The sequence below is a fragment of the Pipistrellus kuhlii genome, unplaced genomic scaffold, assembly GCF_014108245.1.
Source record: "Pipistrellus kuhlii isolate mPipKuh1 unplaced genomic scaffold, mPipKuh1.p scaffold_m20_p_5, whole genome shotgun sequence".
NCBI classification, from domain to species: Eukaryota; Metazoa; Chordata; class Mammalia; order Chiroptera; family Vespertilionidae; genus Pipistrellus; species Pipistrellus kuhlii.
This window is the reverse complement of record NW_023425551.1, coordinates 13,395,570-13,412,566: the sequence shown is the minus strand read 5'-3', so window position 1 is coordinate 13,412,566 and position 16,997 is coordinate 13,395,570. Positions and strand designations below refer to the sequence as shown.

At 34.9% G+C, this 16,997-nt stretch overlaps 1 protein-coding gene across 1 annotated transcript in view; it reads left to right on the top strand.

The window, feature by feature from the left end:
- THEMIS (thymocyte selection associated) overlaps positions 1-16,997 on the top strand; it is a 133,700-nt gene that overhangs the window by 28,290 nt on the left and 88,413 nt on the right. The gene's annotated exons all lie outside the window — the stretch shown is intronic.

The window sequence follows — 16,997 nt, the reverse complement described above, 5'->3', positions numbered from 1 at the left end:
ATGATGAGTGGAAGTAAAAACTCTAATAAACATTTACAATATAATGTGATTCATGGTATAGTGGATGTATGTACAGGTTTTATGGGAGTCTTGATAAGTGACATTTAACACCAGTTGGTCATGTTTCAAAACGTGGATTTCTGAGTCATTATATTTGAATCTCAGCTCTGCCATTGTGAGTTGTGTAACCTTGTCAAGTTATGTAGCCTCCTTTTATGTAAAGTGATAATAACATTGCTACCTATGTGCTAGTGTGGTTAGGAGGGTTAAGTATTGAAATATTTTTAAAGTGCTTAGAATGGTACTTATCAGTTAGCAAGGGCTATAAAAAACATTAGCTTTTATTACAATTATTGACATTGTTATCATGAATGGAGTCAGGCAAAGCTTTTTCAAGAATATTGTACTTGAGCTGAGGTTTGAAGAATAAAAATGAGTTAACTGTATGAGGAAAGGATTCTTCTAAGTGCTCCAATATTCCAACCCTTTCAATTGAAACCTTTCTTATGGAATGATTCTATTTATTCCTTCCTCAACCCATCTTTCATATCAACGATTCTTAAACTTGGCTGCACATTGGAATTGCCAAGGGGACTAAAAAATGTTGATGCTCAGGCCACTTGCCTGAGATATTCTGGTTTATTTGGTCTGGGAGAAAGTCTGGTCATCAAGGTTTTCTAAAGCTCCCAGAGGAGTGATCATGAGCAACCAAGTTTGAGAACCATTGCTTTAGAAAAAGCTTTTCCTAAGTATTCTAATTGATGTATCAATTCTCCTTTTAAATCACTATAGGCTTTCCTGCCTTAATCATTGCATTTACAACCTTTTGTATATAATTGAAGTTATTTGTGTACTTGCTTAATAGATCATAAGGTTGCTGGGGAAGGAATCTGAATCTCAATTATTGCTATAATCCCCAGTGTTTAGAAGATGTATATAATCAATATTTAGTAATTCAAAATTACTAGAATCTTCTGGTAGAAGGAACATTTCTTATTATAGTAGTTAAAACACGAAGCTTTTTGACTTATAGTTTAACTTGGGGAATTGCTGCTTGGAATATCCCATTGACTTTTCAGTAAGCATAATCATCTTGTATCAATTGAGCAATAATTTAACATTGTATGTATAATGCTAATTTTATTTGAAGGATCAGGATTAAGTGAGTGCTGATGATCAAGAAATTGTTTCTGCCTCTCTTAAAACAAATTATCCTTCTAGGTAATGATGAAAAGGATTCCTGATATAGAAATAATTCATCTATGTCAGCATTAGATAAAAACCAAGGACACTAATATTTTCATACATTTCAATAGAGAAATGTCTTATTTATACTCTACTCAAATGTTTCAATTTCAGCTTCCAGTTAGATTATAAACTCAAAAAGTTCAATATGTTTTTAAAACCCTTTTTTTTTATTGGGAATTTTCCCTAAATTTATTTTTTACTGATTCTTAATTTCATTAAATTATGGTCAGAAGACATACTTTATTTAATTTCAGTTCTTGTAAATTTATTGAAATTTGTTTTATGGCCTAACATATGACCTAGCCTAAAGAATATCCCAGGTGCACTTAAGAAGAATGTGGATTTTGCTATTACTGGTTAGAGTGTTCTACAAATGTGTATTGGTTTATAGTATTGTTAAAATTCTGATTTTTTTGTGTGTGTAAAATCTCTGTCAAGATCTATCCATTATAGAAAGTGGAGTTTTGAAGTTTTTAATTGAATTATTAATATTTCTTTTCAAAACTGAAGCTCTAGTTTCATGTATTTGGAGGCTTTGATATAAGGTTGATATGTGTTTTGTAATAGTTATTTGTTCTTAATGGAGTGACCCTTTAATCCATTTTGAGTTAACTTTTGTGAAGTATGTAAGATCTGTGTCTAGATGCCCTGGTCAGGGTGGGTGCAGGAGGCAATCAATCAATGTATCTCTCTCACATCAATGTTTCTCTCTCTGTATCTCTCCCCCTCCCTTTCACCCTCTCTAAAAAAATCAACGGAAAAAATATCCTCAGGTGAGGATTAACAACAACAAATTTAGAAAAAAGAAATAAAAGAAATGTGATAGAGCTTTAGATATGAACCATTCTTTACTATCCTACACTCTACTTTTCCCATGTGATACACTCAAATGAGAATCTTGATAATGCACCAGACACCATTCAAGGTGTTCTAAAGAAAGCATCATGATAGGAGATGACAGTTCCAAGCATGGCATTGCCCCTGAAGACTTTCTGTGGGACAAGATATGGGAGAAGACGACAAGGATATTGATGATCTTGACTCTGTATAGGCCTACGCTAGTGTGTTCATGCCTTAGTTTTTAACAAAAAAGTTTTAAAAGTAAATAAAAAATTAAGTAGAAATGCTTATAGAATAAGGCTATGAAGAAAAATATTTTTTAAAATATATTTTATTAATTTTTTACAGAAAGGAAGGGAGAGGGAGAGTTAGAAACATTGATGCGAGAGAAACATCAGTCAGCTGCCTCCTGCATACCCCCTACTGGGGATGTGCCCACAACCAAGGTGCATGCCCTTGACCTAGATCGAACCTGGAACCCTAGAGTCCTCAGGTCAATGCTCTATCTACTGAGCCAAACTGGTTAGGGCAAGAAAAATATTTTTGTCAGCTATGCAATGTGCTTGTGTTTTAAGCTTAGTGTTACTATATAAGAGCCTAACAGTTAAAAAATTAAAAGGATTATTAAATAATAAAATGTTACAGTAAGGTAAGGTTATTTATTATCGAAGAAAAAAAATTAAATAAATTTAACATAGCCTAAATGTACAGTGTTTATAAAGTCCACAGTAATGTACAGTAATATCCTAGGCCTTCACATTCACTCATCATTCACTGAGTCCCCCTGAGCAACCTTCAATCCTGTGAGCTCCATTCATGGTAAATGCCCTTTACAGGTATTTATTTATTTATTTTTTTGGTCTTTTATACTGTATTTTTACTGTACCTTTTCTATGTTTAGGATAGGTTTAGATACACAAAATTAGACTAATAATAGGATTATTTTTCAAGAAATTGTTTGACTAGAATTAATGAAACCTGCTTCTTTGTGCCTGGGTATCAAAATGCCTAATGCATTAATATTTTTTCAAAATAAATTTCTCTGTTGTTTTATTCAACTATACTTAATTGATAGAAAACATAATATCACATTCAATGGTCATTCAGTGGTTTATATACTACTGAAATGACTACATTTTTTAGGATTAGCCATTTTATGATTGCATCTAATTTTTTAGAAACTGACTAAAATATCAACTTATAAATTCCTTTTAGAAATTTCCTGTTAGCAAAATTGTTTTGAAAAACTATATTTAAAATATATTTAGTAGCTTTATAATGCATAACCTTTTCAGCTCCTGTTTTTTGAATGACTTTTGTTAAAAGAAGCAAGATAAAAGGTGCAATTTGCTCCTGTTTTTCCATCTGGATGTTATGAAGACATGATTCAAAGAGACCCTAAATAGGCTCCCTGCCTTTGGATAATTTGCTATTTAAGGAATAATGGGCTATTCTTCCAAATTTTCTGGGTCAACTTCTCATAAGGTATCTCTCCCCCACTGTGCTCACTTAAGCAAAATAAATTCAGCTATGTCTATTACACAAAATATTTTCCTAGATGAAAAGGGATATTCTGGATATACTAGACCAAAAACTGTGAAGAAATCTAAGTGCACAAAAAAGTTCAGGCTTTTATAACTAATTTTCATTTCCATTTTTTTGGACAATTTTTTCTTCTATTCTTTGGTACATGATCAGATTGTTTCTCTGAAGTTCTTTGGATAACTAAAGTGAATAATATCAGGAAGAGGAATAGACTTTGCAGGTCTAGATTAAAGTGTTCTTTTCACCCACCTACGTATATTTTAACCTCATACCAAAATTATGTCAAAAAGATCGTCTTAAAATTGGCTTTCCACACCTGGCACTATTCTATAAGTTTTCAAGATATTAATATTTTATATACATCTTCTAAAAATCTAATCACATTTTGCTTTTACCAGCCCCCTTTCCTACATATACAACTCCTCTAAAGTTTGTTATCATGTTACCTCGACAGTATCACCATGGTGGAACCAGAATCTCCTTACAAAATTGTCTACTCACATCTTTAGTTTCTTGGTTCCTTTAACTGGACATTGGTAAAATACATTACTATATTTATACATAATTATACATTACTGATTTAGAGATTCTGCCATGGGAACAAAATCCTTTTTTAATAGACTTTATTTCTTTAAGAGTTGTTTAAGTTTCACAGTAAAATTTAGTGGAAAGTACAGAGGTCTCCCATATACCTGTACCCCTACAAATGCCAGTCTCGGCCATTATTATATTCCCCACCGGAGTGGTACACTGTTCCACCTGATGAATCTGCATTGATATATTATATCATAACCTAAGTTCATGGTTTACATTGGTTCACTCTTGGTGTTGTATGCTCTCTTGATTTAGACAAATGTATAATGGCATGTATCTATCATATAGACCACATGTGTCATACACAAGGCCCGCGGGCCAAATCCGTCCCGCCAGGCCTTGCAATGTGGCCCGCACCGCGCTGTCATCACTGCACTCAGCTGCGTTTCCATCACAATGACAGTTTATGACTGTTCAGTAAACCATTCGGCCCGAGATTTAGGCTGGATTTTAGATTTTGGCCCCTTCTCTGATTGAGTTCGACACCCCTAAACTGACACAAAGTATTTTCGGTGCCCTAAAAATCCTCTGTGCTGTACCTGGTCATCCTTCTTCCCCCACCAACCCTGGTAACCACTGATTTTTTTTTTAATGTTTTTTTTTTTTGCATTTTCCAAAATATATTTGAAAGTAAGTAATCTTTCCGATTGCCATCTTTTATTTAGTAATATGAATTGAAGGTTCCCCTGTTTTTTAATGGCTTGATAGCTCATTTCTTGATAGCACTGAATAATATTCTTTTGTCTGGATGTACCACATTTTATTTATCCACCTATTGAAAAACTTCTTGGTTGCTTTTAAATTTTGGCAATTATGAATAAAGCTGCTATACACATGCAGGTTTTAGTGTGGACATACGAAACCCAATTTTTTAAAGTTATAAGATGTATTGATTTTTTTCAACTTTACAATTAACACACAATCTTGTAGAAAATTAGAAAATGGAAAGAAAATGAAGAGAATTAAATTAAAGCTTCCTATAATCTCATCACCAAAGCTAGCTAGCATTAATATTTGTTACATTTCCTTCTATCGTTTTCTAGTACATGGCACACCCACACACAAACAGATGTAATATAATGGGGAACAAGCTTATTTCTGAGGATTTGCCTATATTATTAAAAATTCTTCAAAAGCAGTTTTTATTTTCTATGTAATAGGCCCTCATATGTATATATCATAATTTATTAAATCCATTCTGAAATTGCCGTTTATGCAGTTCATACTATCATGAGCATCTTTTAACTGAAGTTTAGTCTATATATCTCATTACTATAATAATCCCATGAACGTAACATTATAACTTCAGAAGTAGAAATTATTTTAAAGCTTTTAGCACATATTGCCAAATCACATTCCATAAACACTCTGCCAATTCACATTCCCATCAAGAACTAATGAGGGGGCTGACCTAACTGCTTTTTTGAAGCTATTACTTATTGTTTATCCTTCCTCTCTCTAATTTAAAAAATAAAGTTAGCAACTTTATTGAGATGTAATTTGCATAGCATAAAACTCAGCTATTTAAAGGATAAAATTCTAATTATTTGTAGGAACCTTGTCTCAGTTTCATAGGCAACATGAATTTAAAAACCTTGGGAATCATAGAAAATGGCAGGTCTGACACAGTGTGGCAGGCGGTCACACTATGGGCAGGGCTCTGCGGTCCGGTTTAGGTAGCAAGAGCAAAGGCTCAGTACGTCAGACAAAGAAGGCATTGTTCTTATATGGATCTTTATTTTCACTCTTATCTAACAGCACTCCATAATTTTGAGTAAATAGATATGCCCAGTAAAAAATAAATTTGAAGACTTTTAGAAATGAAGTGATAATCGTTATTTGAAATAAGATCATCCAATAAAACCAATGGAAGCAAATGAAGCAAAATTTTCAATTTGTTAGAATTAATATGTTAGTTTTGTGAGAGGACAGGATAATAATATATGAAAAACATATATAAGTAAATACATATAGAGTATATACATAAAATATGAACATAAACATATATTTATTTATAATATATATATATATATATATAGTCATGCTTTCCATTTAGAATATTTGAGTAAGACATTTTAAAATAGCAATGGAAAAGCACAAAACAACTCTGCTTAATATCTTTATATATAGTATAAGAAATATAAAACTTTAATTCTTTTTCTTATTTACTTTAAAATATTATAAAAGCTTGCTTATTAAAAACTGGAGTCCCAGTGCACAAATTCGGGGTGGGACGGCCAGGGGGAAGGGTTGTGGGAGGATCGACCACCAGCCCTCAATCAGGGTGGGAGAGGCTGATCAAGGGCGGGGCCAGCTGGAGAGAGAGGCCACAGGAGGTTGGCTGGCCTGGCCCCACTCCCTATTTGGCTGGTTTGCTGGCCACAGTGGGTGTCATAGCCAACACAGCCATGGCCAGATAGCTCAGTTGGTTAGAGCATCCTCCTGTGTACCAAAAAGGATGCAGGTTTGATTTCTGGTCATACCTAGGTTGGGGATTTGATCCCCAGTCCAGACTCATATACAAGAAAGCCTAGCAATGTTTATTTCTCACACATCAATGTTTCTCTCTCTCTCTTTCTCTCCCTTTCCCTCTCTCTCGCTTCTCTTTCTCTCTCTTCCTCTCTTCTTTTCTCCCTCCCTGCCACCCTCTCTTCCTTCCTTTCTCTTCCTCTCTAAAGTCAATAAAAATATACCCTCAGATGAGGATTAAAAAATAAATAAAAACATATTGATGTATTTTAGTACATCAGTTTGTTAATTAACTGCTTAAATCAGAAAACTGAGTTTTGTATATGTCAATTATATATGAATTAATTTATAAGACAAACATAATGATAACCCTAATTCACATATTATAATCATAATTATTATTGTGGTGGCTCTTAAGAAAGTAACTCTAAAATTCATGAGGGAGTATAAACATGAAAACATTCAAGTAAATACTTAAAAAACAGAACAATAAGAAAGTACTTGTCTTGCTAATGTTAAAACCTATTTCAAAGTTAGAATAAATTATTCTAAATGTTACAGAAAATCAAAAGCTGAGTCAATAAATTAATAATAGTGTTACTAGTTGTTAAAGAAGAATTAGAGCAATGCTTTGAATTTGACGCTAATGTTCCTGAACTTACGCCTTTGTTTATAGATCTGAACCAGATCTTAATGTTGACTATTACTTTCTACTTGAAGAAGCCTGTTCTACACATCTGGGGTTAAAGGAAATATTATTTAGTAAATTAATATACTGTAGTTATCATTTGGGAAAGCAATAGATGAAATTGGATCATCAAACTTATACCAGGAGTCACAAAGAAAATTTGAAGTAGATTAAAAGTTATATTTTAAACCATGCAGAATCAATATGTTCAGTTATATAAAATGGAAATTTCTATACATCTGAAAAATAAAAACAGGAAGAAAGGTTCAACAGCAAAATGACTCAATATTTAAAATACTAGAAATCACTAAAATGTAAAATGAAACAATCAAATAGTCTAGGGAAATACTAACTGGGAAATGAATAAAACTTAGAAAAAATTCAGAGAGCTTGTACCTACACAGAAATTAGTTTGGACTCAATATAAATTAAAGCAATAGTGACAGTGTTCCCATGTATTTACTAGCTAATCTTTTACAACTCTAATAAAATTGAGAAAGATATTGCTAAGGGACCACTCTCAAACCTAAGCAAAGGGTATATAGAATTTTACAACTTTTCTGAAAATAAATTTGATGTATTTCAAAAGCCATCTGCCAGTCATTTGGCAAATACTTCTTTTGTGCCTGTGCAGAGATAACAATTGATGGCAGAAATACTTTTATATTTTGATCCCTGCCTTCCTGAAACCAGCAATCAGCTGTAAAAAGGCATTTAACTCAGTGGTTCTACTTATTAGAATAAACTCTCAAGAAATAACCATCTTAGAATTATTTATACTAGCAAAATATTATAGAAGTCAGTGTAAGTGCCAAATAATGAGGAAAATGATAATTTATATCACTTACAATATATTACATAGCCATCAAAAATCAAATTTGTGAAAAATATTTTAAAATATGAGGTTTAATCATGGTTCAATATTAAGTGAAATGGGATTTAAATAAATGCATTTGGTATACTTTAAATATTGTTAGAACATTTGTATTTATATAAATGTATGTATATGTCAAGACTGAAAAAAAAAAAAAAGTATACCAAAGTTTAAAAAAGACTTGAGTGACATCCTTAATATATTTTAGTTCATTGGTTTATTAATTTCCTTATCTATAAAGTTGGAAAGACTTAAATACCTTTTATCTTGTAAAATTCTTCCAACAATTACTAGTAAATAAGTGAAATGAGATGATCATTAAGTGCTTAGTACAAACTTTGACCTATAAAAAGTATTCAGTAACATTAATTCATTTTATTTCTGTTCTTCATATTATCTTTGGAAAATTTGGAAGCACTCCTCTGTTTTGTGGGACCCAGGATTGCTAGGCCTCTAATGTTCTCATTTCAGCTCCATCTTCTTGATTATAAAAGTAAATTCTGGCTTTGGAGAGCATTGGCCTATTAATAGTTTTTGGAGGTGTAGTACATTTTCATCTTTTTCTATCATATTCTGTTTCTTCTTGCAAATACTTTATTGGAATGTCTGGAACCATCATGTCTAAGCTTCTAGACAGTTGATATTTAAACTCCTTCTGATCAGATATAAGCCATCCTATCTAATAAAAGAATAATATGCAAATTGACCATCACTCCAAGATGGCTGCCCCCTTGTGGACACAAGATGGCCACCACAAGATGGCTGGCAGGAGGAGGGCAGTTGTGGGCAGTTGGGGGAGACCAGGCCAGCAAGGGAGGGCAGTTGGGGGTGACCCAGCCCTACAGAGGAGGGCAGTTGGGGGGACCCAGTCCTGCAGGGTAGGGCAGTTGGAGGGCACCCAGCCCTGTAGGGGAGGGCAGTTGGGAGGACCAGGCCTGCAGGAGAGGGCTGTTAGTGGTGACCAGGCCAGCAGGGTAGGGCATTTAGGGATGACTGGACCAGCAGGGGAGGCATTTAGGGATGACTGGGCCAGCAGGGGAGGCATTTAGGGATGACTGGGCCAGCAGGGGAGGGCATTTGGACGTGACCAGACCTGCAGGTGAGGACAGTTAAGGGTGACCAGACCATCAGGGGAATGCGATTAGGGGCAATCAGGATGGCCAGGAAGCAGTTAAGTGTCAATCAGGCTGGCAGTGGAGTGGTTAGGGGGTGATAAGGCTGGCAAGCAGAAGTGGTTAGGGGCAATCAGGCAGGCAAGCGAGTGGTTGGGAGCCAGCAATCCTGGATTGTGATCCCGGTGGGATCAGGCCTAAACAGGCATCAGGCATCCCTCAAGGGGTCCCCAATTGGGAAGGGTGCAGGCTGGGCTGAGGGACAAACCCCCCCTCCCCCGTGCAGGAATTTCATGCACCAGGTTTCTAGTAAGAAATAATTGGCAATGGCACGTTCTCTGTTCTCTCCTGCAGCCTACTGTCTGGCCAGTCCCTAAGTCGGCTGAGACAGTTGCACAGGCTCTACAGCAGCGGTTCTCAACCTGAGATCCGCTAGCAGGGTCACCTAAGACCATCAGAAAACACAGATATTTACATTATGATTCATTAACAGTAGCAAAATTACAGTTATGAAGTAGAAATGAAAATAATTTTATGGTTGGGTTTCACCACAGCATGAAGAACTATATTATAGGGTCGTGGCATTTGAAACGTTGAGAACCACTGCACTATGCAGACACATCATCTCAAAGCTGCGCAGGAGCACTTGCTGACCAGGTCATGGCTACATGGAGTGCAGCAACCTGCTTTCCAGAGCAAATCCAGCCAGCAGGGTGGTGGCCCAGCCAGTTAAAGAGCTGCCCACTATATAGGTGGGATTTTCAAATTCATGTTATTTAAGTTAGTTTTTGTTGTTGATGTTGTTGTTATTTACTAATATGTAATCAAAAGGATATCTTTAGGAAGAAAATGTCCCTTTTTATTTGCTGGTGAATTTAGAGGGGAAATTTGATTTTCTTCATCATGCAAATCAAAATCTATTTTAATCCTAAACTCTGATATTCATTTAAATACAGCTACACTGAAAAACTGTATCTCGTCCTAATTTTAATTTTATGTAAACTGATTTTTAATTGCTTTGTATAACCATGGGTAACAGGTTTTTTTGTTTGTGTTTTTTTTTTTAGCAGTGCATAGTAAAAATCAGCAACTATGTCAGACAAAGTACAACATTAAAGGAAACACTGCAGCATATGTGACAGTTATAGAAGAATTGCTGCTGTTTTCACCTTTCACACCAAGATAATTTTTTCAATATTTACCTCCCCTGTGTAGAGAGGGAAACATATGGGGCTTCACATAATCATAAGCATAAACAGGTGGCTACTTAGGTACATTTAATTTGCAGGCAACATCAATACCAAACAACGCAATCAGCGCCACATGGCTCCTGAACTCTTTCCACTAACATTCCATTAGCAAAATTATGATCATTAAAATAGAGGGAGGGTATGCTCCTCCCTGAATTGGCTTCACCTACCTTTCGGAGCCATGAATAAAACACATTTTCAAAAATGCCTTGGCGTTTTGCTATTACTTTTATTCAAGGGAACTTCAGCAACTGTGTATAATGCATACCTTGTGAATAACTACAAGCAGCACAGTATTTTCATTTTAGAAGTTCTTACATCTTCCTATAATCTGCTCATTATGGGCATAAAATTATGTTGGTTAAATTGTAAGCAATTTCTCAAAGCATGGGGTCAGGCAAACTCTTCAAAGCAACCTGGAAATATTTCCCCAAAGGCAGTCCACCTAAAGAGGTCACCTAGACTCACTTCCATGTTCAAACACTGGCAAAAATATGTGGAAGATATTTTTGCTGGGATTTTTTGCTATACCTGTGTCAGAGGATGAATTGTGGATTCTATAAAGTTTGTCCCATCTAATTTGGTCCAGGTTGGACTTTCTAGTTTGTACTCTTTGACCTTACAGGTACTAAACTCTGACTCAGAATTCCAGAGTAAAAAAGAGAGGGAGGGAGGGAGGGAATGAGGGAGGGAGGGAGGGAGGGAGGGAGGGAGGGAGAGAGAGAGAGAGAGAGAGAGAGAGAGAGAGAGAGAGAGAGAGAGAGAAAGAGAGAAAGAGAGAGAGAGAAGAAATAACCTTTTTGTTGGTACATGTTATATATTAAGTATTTTCTATGCATGTTGCGTTTATTAACTCATTTAATCATCACATTAATGTTTTGGCCCAGCTGACTTTTTTCTCCATTTTATAGAAAAGGGAATTGCAGCCCTGAGAGTTTTAAGTTCTCAAGTTACACAGTGAAGAAAGGGCTGATGCCAGAATTAAACCCAAGCTGTCTGAATCACACTTATACTTTTGATCCCTTGACTTCAATGTTGGGATAGTTGTGTATCACTGAACATTCTATTACCCAAAGTGACCAGGGCCAAGGCAAATCTATAGTATTTTGAAGATCCTCCTAACAAAGCCTGGTGAGGGATTTGGGATGCCTGAAGTCTGTCAGGGTTCTTTCCAGGCCTGATGCCTCTATGTGTCTTTCCATAACCCAGGGGCAGTGCTCTGCAGAACTAAAGAGTCCAGGGAGCTTTGCTCCTGCCAAAGTTTATTTATGGGAAGAGGAATTTCTCACATTCTCTGTCCTCATCCTAAGCTTATTATTCATTCTCCTTGCTGGGCAGGAGAAAGCTTTAATGTGAACAAATATAGATGACAACTTTATAAGGAAGCTAGAGATTTAGGCAGAGGTACCAAGTTATATCATTTGGTTTCAAGACCTAACACTATTAGTGTAAATTATTTGTTAAATATCCCAAATGTGTTAGATATGGCAGCATCACTCCTTGCAAGGAGTTTAGGTGTTATTTAAGAAAAGAAGTCTTTTTTTAATGCAATAATTGACACAGAGTTAAAAATAAAATGGTAGGTTTTATGATTCTTTTTACCTCCAGGTAAAAGAAGTATTAAAAACTCTTAATAGCTATTATAGACAATTCCTATTCCATTATAATGTAAAGACATTGAAGCATAGAAATTCTACAGCCTCATTTTTTCTCATCTAACATTTCTTTTTAAATGGTCACCATCTTTGCTGTGTCTTTTTTCTCATTCCCAATTTTAAAGAATGGGGTCAGGCAAAATTTTACTATACAAAATTTTCTTATCATGAAATTTGACTTTCTTCATAGTCCTTCTTTCTACTCTTGGAGACTCTTCTGTGAAGACCATTGGAATCACTCATTAGTTGATGATGTTCAATAATCCTAATATTGACTCTGAAATATCTGGAGAATATTCTCACAGTTTGAACATTATTATTATATTATTATATAATGTTTAATAACATTATTATATAAAATGTTACTAGATATTACATACCCTTCACTCAAGTTTTAGAGGCTTTTGCTTTGATAGGTTATTTCATGTACTCTATTTCCATCTGAAGTTGAATAGATATGCTTGAGCTAACATTTCTAGTGAATATAGTGGATTTGGGGTAGTTTTTAAGGTTTTGTAGGTTATACTAACTTAAGAATTGTCTTGGGAACATAACAAAATGATTTTTTAAAAAGCCACAAGAAGCATGTAAAATGAGAAATCTATAAAGGCAAGTATAAAATAACAAGGCTGTGTAGAAATTCAATTGCAGAACAAACATTTTAAGAGGTGAACACACACACTCACAAAAATAAGTGACATACTTTTTTTTATTGGCAGAAAGACAAGACACATGACCAGAAATAGGTATGTAGCAGTCTTATCTCCAAATCTTCTTCACATAGCTCAGTGCTTTTGAAATTTTCAAGCATGCATCTCAAATATATGTGTATTAACACTGTGTGTGTACTTGACATACCTTTACCTGCATCTCAAGGGCAAATTTCTTTATAATGAGAGTGGATAGGAATCCATAGCTTGATAAAATTGTGTTAAAGAAGCTTCAGCCACTTTAATTTTGTATTAGACTAGAGTGTCATTATTTTACCACACAATATGGCTGAAAAAAGCTTGAGTGGGAGTTGAAATGTCAACCCTGCCATTTTTTGTTGTTGTTGTGGTTATATTAGTTTTAATTTTAATACATGGTTTTCTCCCAGAAAGTGTTTAAAGCTACTTATTCATTTTGTGAGGGTTACTTTACTTTAAAACTATGATAATACGTTATAGAAATCCCGTTAAATATGAAAGGTAACTACAGGACACTGAAAACACTCAAACTGGTGTGTGCAGCAGTCAGCCCCTTCGCCTTGTATAGTTCCCAGGCCTCCTCAGAGGCCTCACCTGCACCTACTGGCATGTGGCCATCTGGCATGTGAACAGATAATGCCCATTGATGTCTTAATCATCAGTGAAGCTCACTTTCTTTTGTTGTTAGTTTTAAAAAATCTCAGTCTTTCTGCACCCAAAAGCAGGGTAAACACCAACCTTGGACCATCCCGTTAACTAATAAAATGTTAGATAAACAAAGTATGATTTCAGATCAAAGGGTGAAATATATAGCTCTGTGATTAAGCCCTTGAGCTGTAGAGACAAAAAAGTATAGCAGTTTCTAACGATCCATGGGATGATAGAAAATCTATGGCCTGTCTTCAGACATTCATGTACATGTCAGTGAAATGTTTGTGTTTTATCTGTAGCTACCTCATATTGTTATTTTGAAAATTATATTTTGTCTTAAATGTGAATTTCCAGCACATTTTAATATAGTAATATTTTTAATAATTCTAATGCTAATGGTATGAAAGAAAGATGAGAATTACTAGGTGAAGTTCACTATGATACCTTGTCTTAGAGATGGAAGAAATATATTTGGTAGGAACTGGGAAAGCAAGAAAAAAGATTCTAAACTCTTCACAATGATCTCATGATATGTATATTAGATAATATTGTGATATAAACTTGAAAAATTTAATTTTTAAAATTACTCCCTATTTGGAAATGAATTAATAAGACAGAAAGAGAATAAAATACTAAAAATATCTGAAAAGCACAAATTCTGCACAGTGAGCCAGGAAATTATTCTTGCTCTTCTCATACTGAAGGGTCTGCAAAAGCTGACGCATGTGAAGGAAGGTATGTATATTTGGTGAACTGGAATAAACATGTTTTCAGTAAAAATGTCTTTGCAAGTAGTGTTATGGGGAGGCCTAGTGTGGTGGTAAGAGCAAAAAATACTTATTTGAGATTTGAGAGCTGTGACTATGAAAATCATGAGTACTTTCATATCCCTCAGTGATAATAATAGTTTTACTGTCCTTAAATGATTATGGTGAGGATAAATGACGCAAATGAAAAAAATCATCCAAAAGTAAATATCTAAACAAATTTCATTTGTTATTATTACTATAAATAACAATGATTAAGAATTTTTCTAAACTAAGATCATTAAGAATTGCTTATAAACTCCCTGAAAATCTAAGATTCAGAATCAAGATCTTAAATGAAATTAAATTATTGACTAATTTTTAATAGACCAATTTATTGCAGTTTCTTGTTTCTTTTGTGACATGCTCTTTGTGAACAATTTATTATAATCCTATCTAATAAAAGAGTAATATGCAGATTGACCAACACTCCAACACACAAGATGGCTCCCTCCATGTGGTCAAAGATCCTGCCCCCATGTGGATACAAGATAGCCAGCACAAGATGGCCAGCAGGGGAGGGCAGTTTGGAGGAACCAGGCCTACAAAGGAGGGTAGTTGGGGGCAATCAAGCTTGAAGGGGAGGGCAATTGGGAATGACCAGGCTGGCAAAGGAGGAAAGTTGGGGGTGACTGGGCCGGCAGGGAAGGGCAGTTGGGGGAGACCCAGGCCTGCAGGAGAGAATAGTTGGGGTAACCATGCCTGCAGGGGAGGGCAGTTAGGGGCAAACAGGCTGGCAGGGGAGTGGTTAGGGGGTGATCAGTCTGGCAGACAGAAGTAGTAAAGGGCAATCAGGAAGGTAGGCAGGCAAGCATTTAGGAGCCAGCAGACCTGGATTGTGAGAGGGATGTCGGACTGCCCTCAAGGATTCCCAGATTGGAGAGGGTGCAGGCTGGGTTGAGGGATACACCCCCATGCATGAATTTTGTGCACCAGGCATCTAGTTTAAAAATAATAATATACATTTTAATAGGAGACAAATTTGGAAACAAATCTATCTTCTGTTTTTTAACTTATTTTATAAAGTTACACATTGGCTTATTTTGTAATCACTTTCATGATCATGCATCTCATAAAATGTGTTTGTTTTTTCATTTGGAAGAATAACAAATCATTTTTTTCCTAGTGAGTGCTACTATACTCTTTGTGAAAAAGATGGAATAAATATTGGTTCAATTTAAATCTGATCAGGCCTATAGTGCTTTAGTTTACTGTAAAATAGAATGTATGTGTGTGTGTGTGTATGTGTGTGTATATGTGTTGCTCTAGTTTATATGGTATTAAGTGGCTCTATATAAGGAGGGACTTTTGGATTGGCTATAATAGTATATGAAGAAATAAGTTAATAAAAAATTTTGTATGCTCTCTCACTTACTATGCTAAACTGGGTACTCAATCATTTTCTATGGAAAAATACATAGATATATAAATGGATTTTTTTATTTTTTATTTTTATTTTTGCAATAGAGACATCCAACAAGACAGCTCTGGAGTGTATGATTAACTTGAAATAATGGTAGGCCTTAGAGTTCCAGGATTTTTCTATTTCATAACATTTTAGGTCTGTTATTACCTTAGGTGAACCCAATTCCCCAAGAAAGAAGATGCTAAATTCATTTTCTATGACTTATGTCATCAATATACCTAGGATAGAAAAAACAATAACAGTGTATCTCTAATATTTATGAAATTCTAGGTGGCTATTTTTTCAAAACGTATTTCACAAAAACTGCTGAAATTTCTACACCTTGATAATGATTGTGGACTCTTAGAAATAAATCTCCACACACAGACTAGTGAGATTAAATGTTGCGGGCATACACATGTGCACATGCACACACACACACACACACACAAATTCATTTACTGTGGAGAATTCAAGAATACTATTTTATTAGATTTTTCCTGATACAAGACATAATAAAATAAGAAGTGCCTTCAAAGTAAATGATTTTTTGCCTCGCAATCTTCAAATACCCCAGCAGTGGATGAACACTATTCAATTTCCAAAAGTTTTCAGGACAGGTTGTACATGTTGCCTTACTCATTCCCATCAAGATTACATCACCCATACTTTTCCAGGAAGTTTATATATAGAATTAACCAAAAATTTATTTTTTTTGAGCAAAGATCAACTATAAAAATAACTGGACTCAAAGTTTTTTCACCCTTATTTTTATCGCCACCACCTGACTGCCAACACTTTTTCTTCTCTTTATGCACGTTTTTCTCCACCACAAGTTATGCATTTCAAACTGCTCCTGCACATATTCCCACATTCTAAACCATGCTGACCTTCACATTGGAAAAAAAAAATCGGCCATTTTAAAGTGTAAACTTCAGTGTCTTTAAGTACAATCACAATGTACAATCATCACAGTATCTAGTTCCAGGTATATTGATTGCCTTTGTAATTATTAATTTACCATAAGAGTTTCCTTATAGAATCTCTTAATTCTGGTGTATCTGGAGATTATAGTTATGTGAACATTGTGCTAATCCAATTCTTTCATTTAAAAAAAATGTGATCTTGAGAGATTAAATGCTTTGTTCAATATCATACAATCAGTATCTCA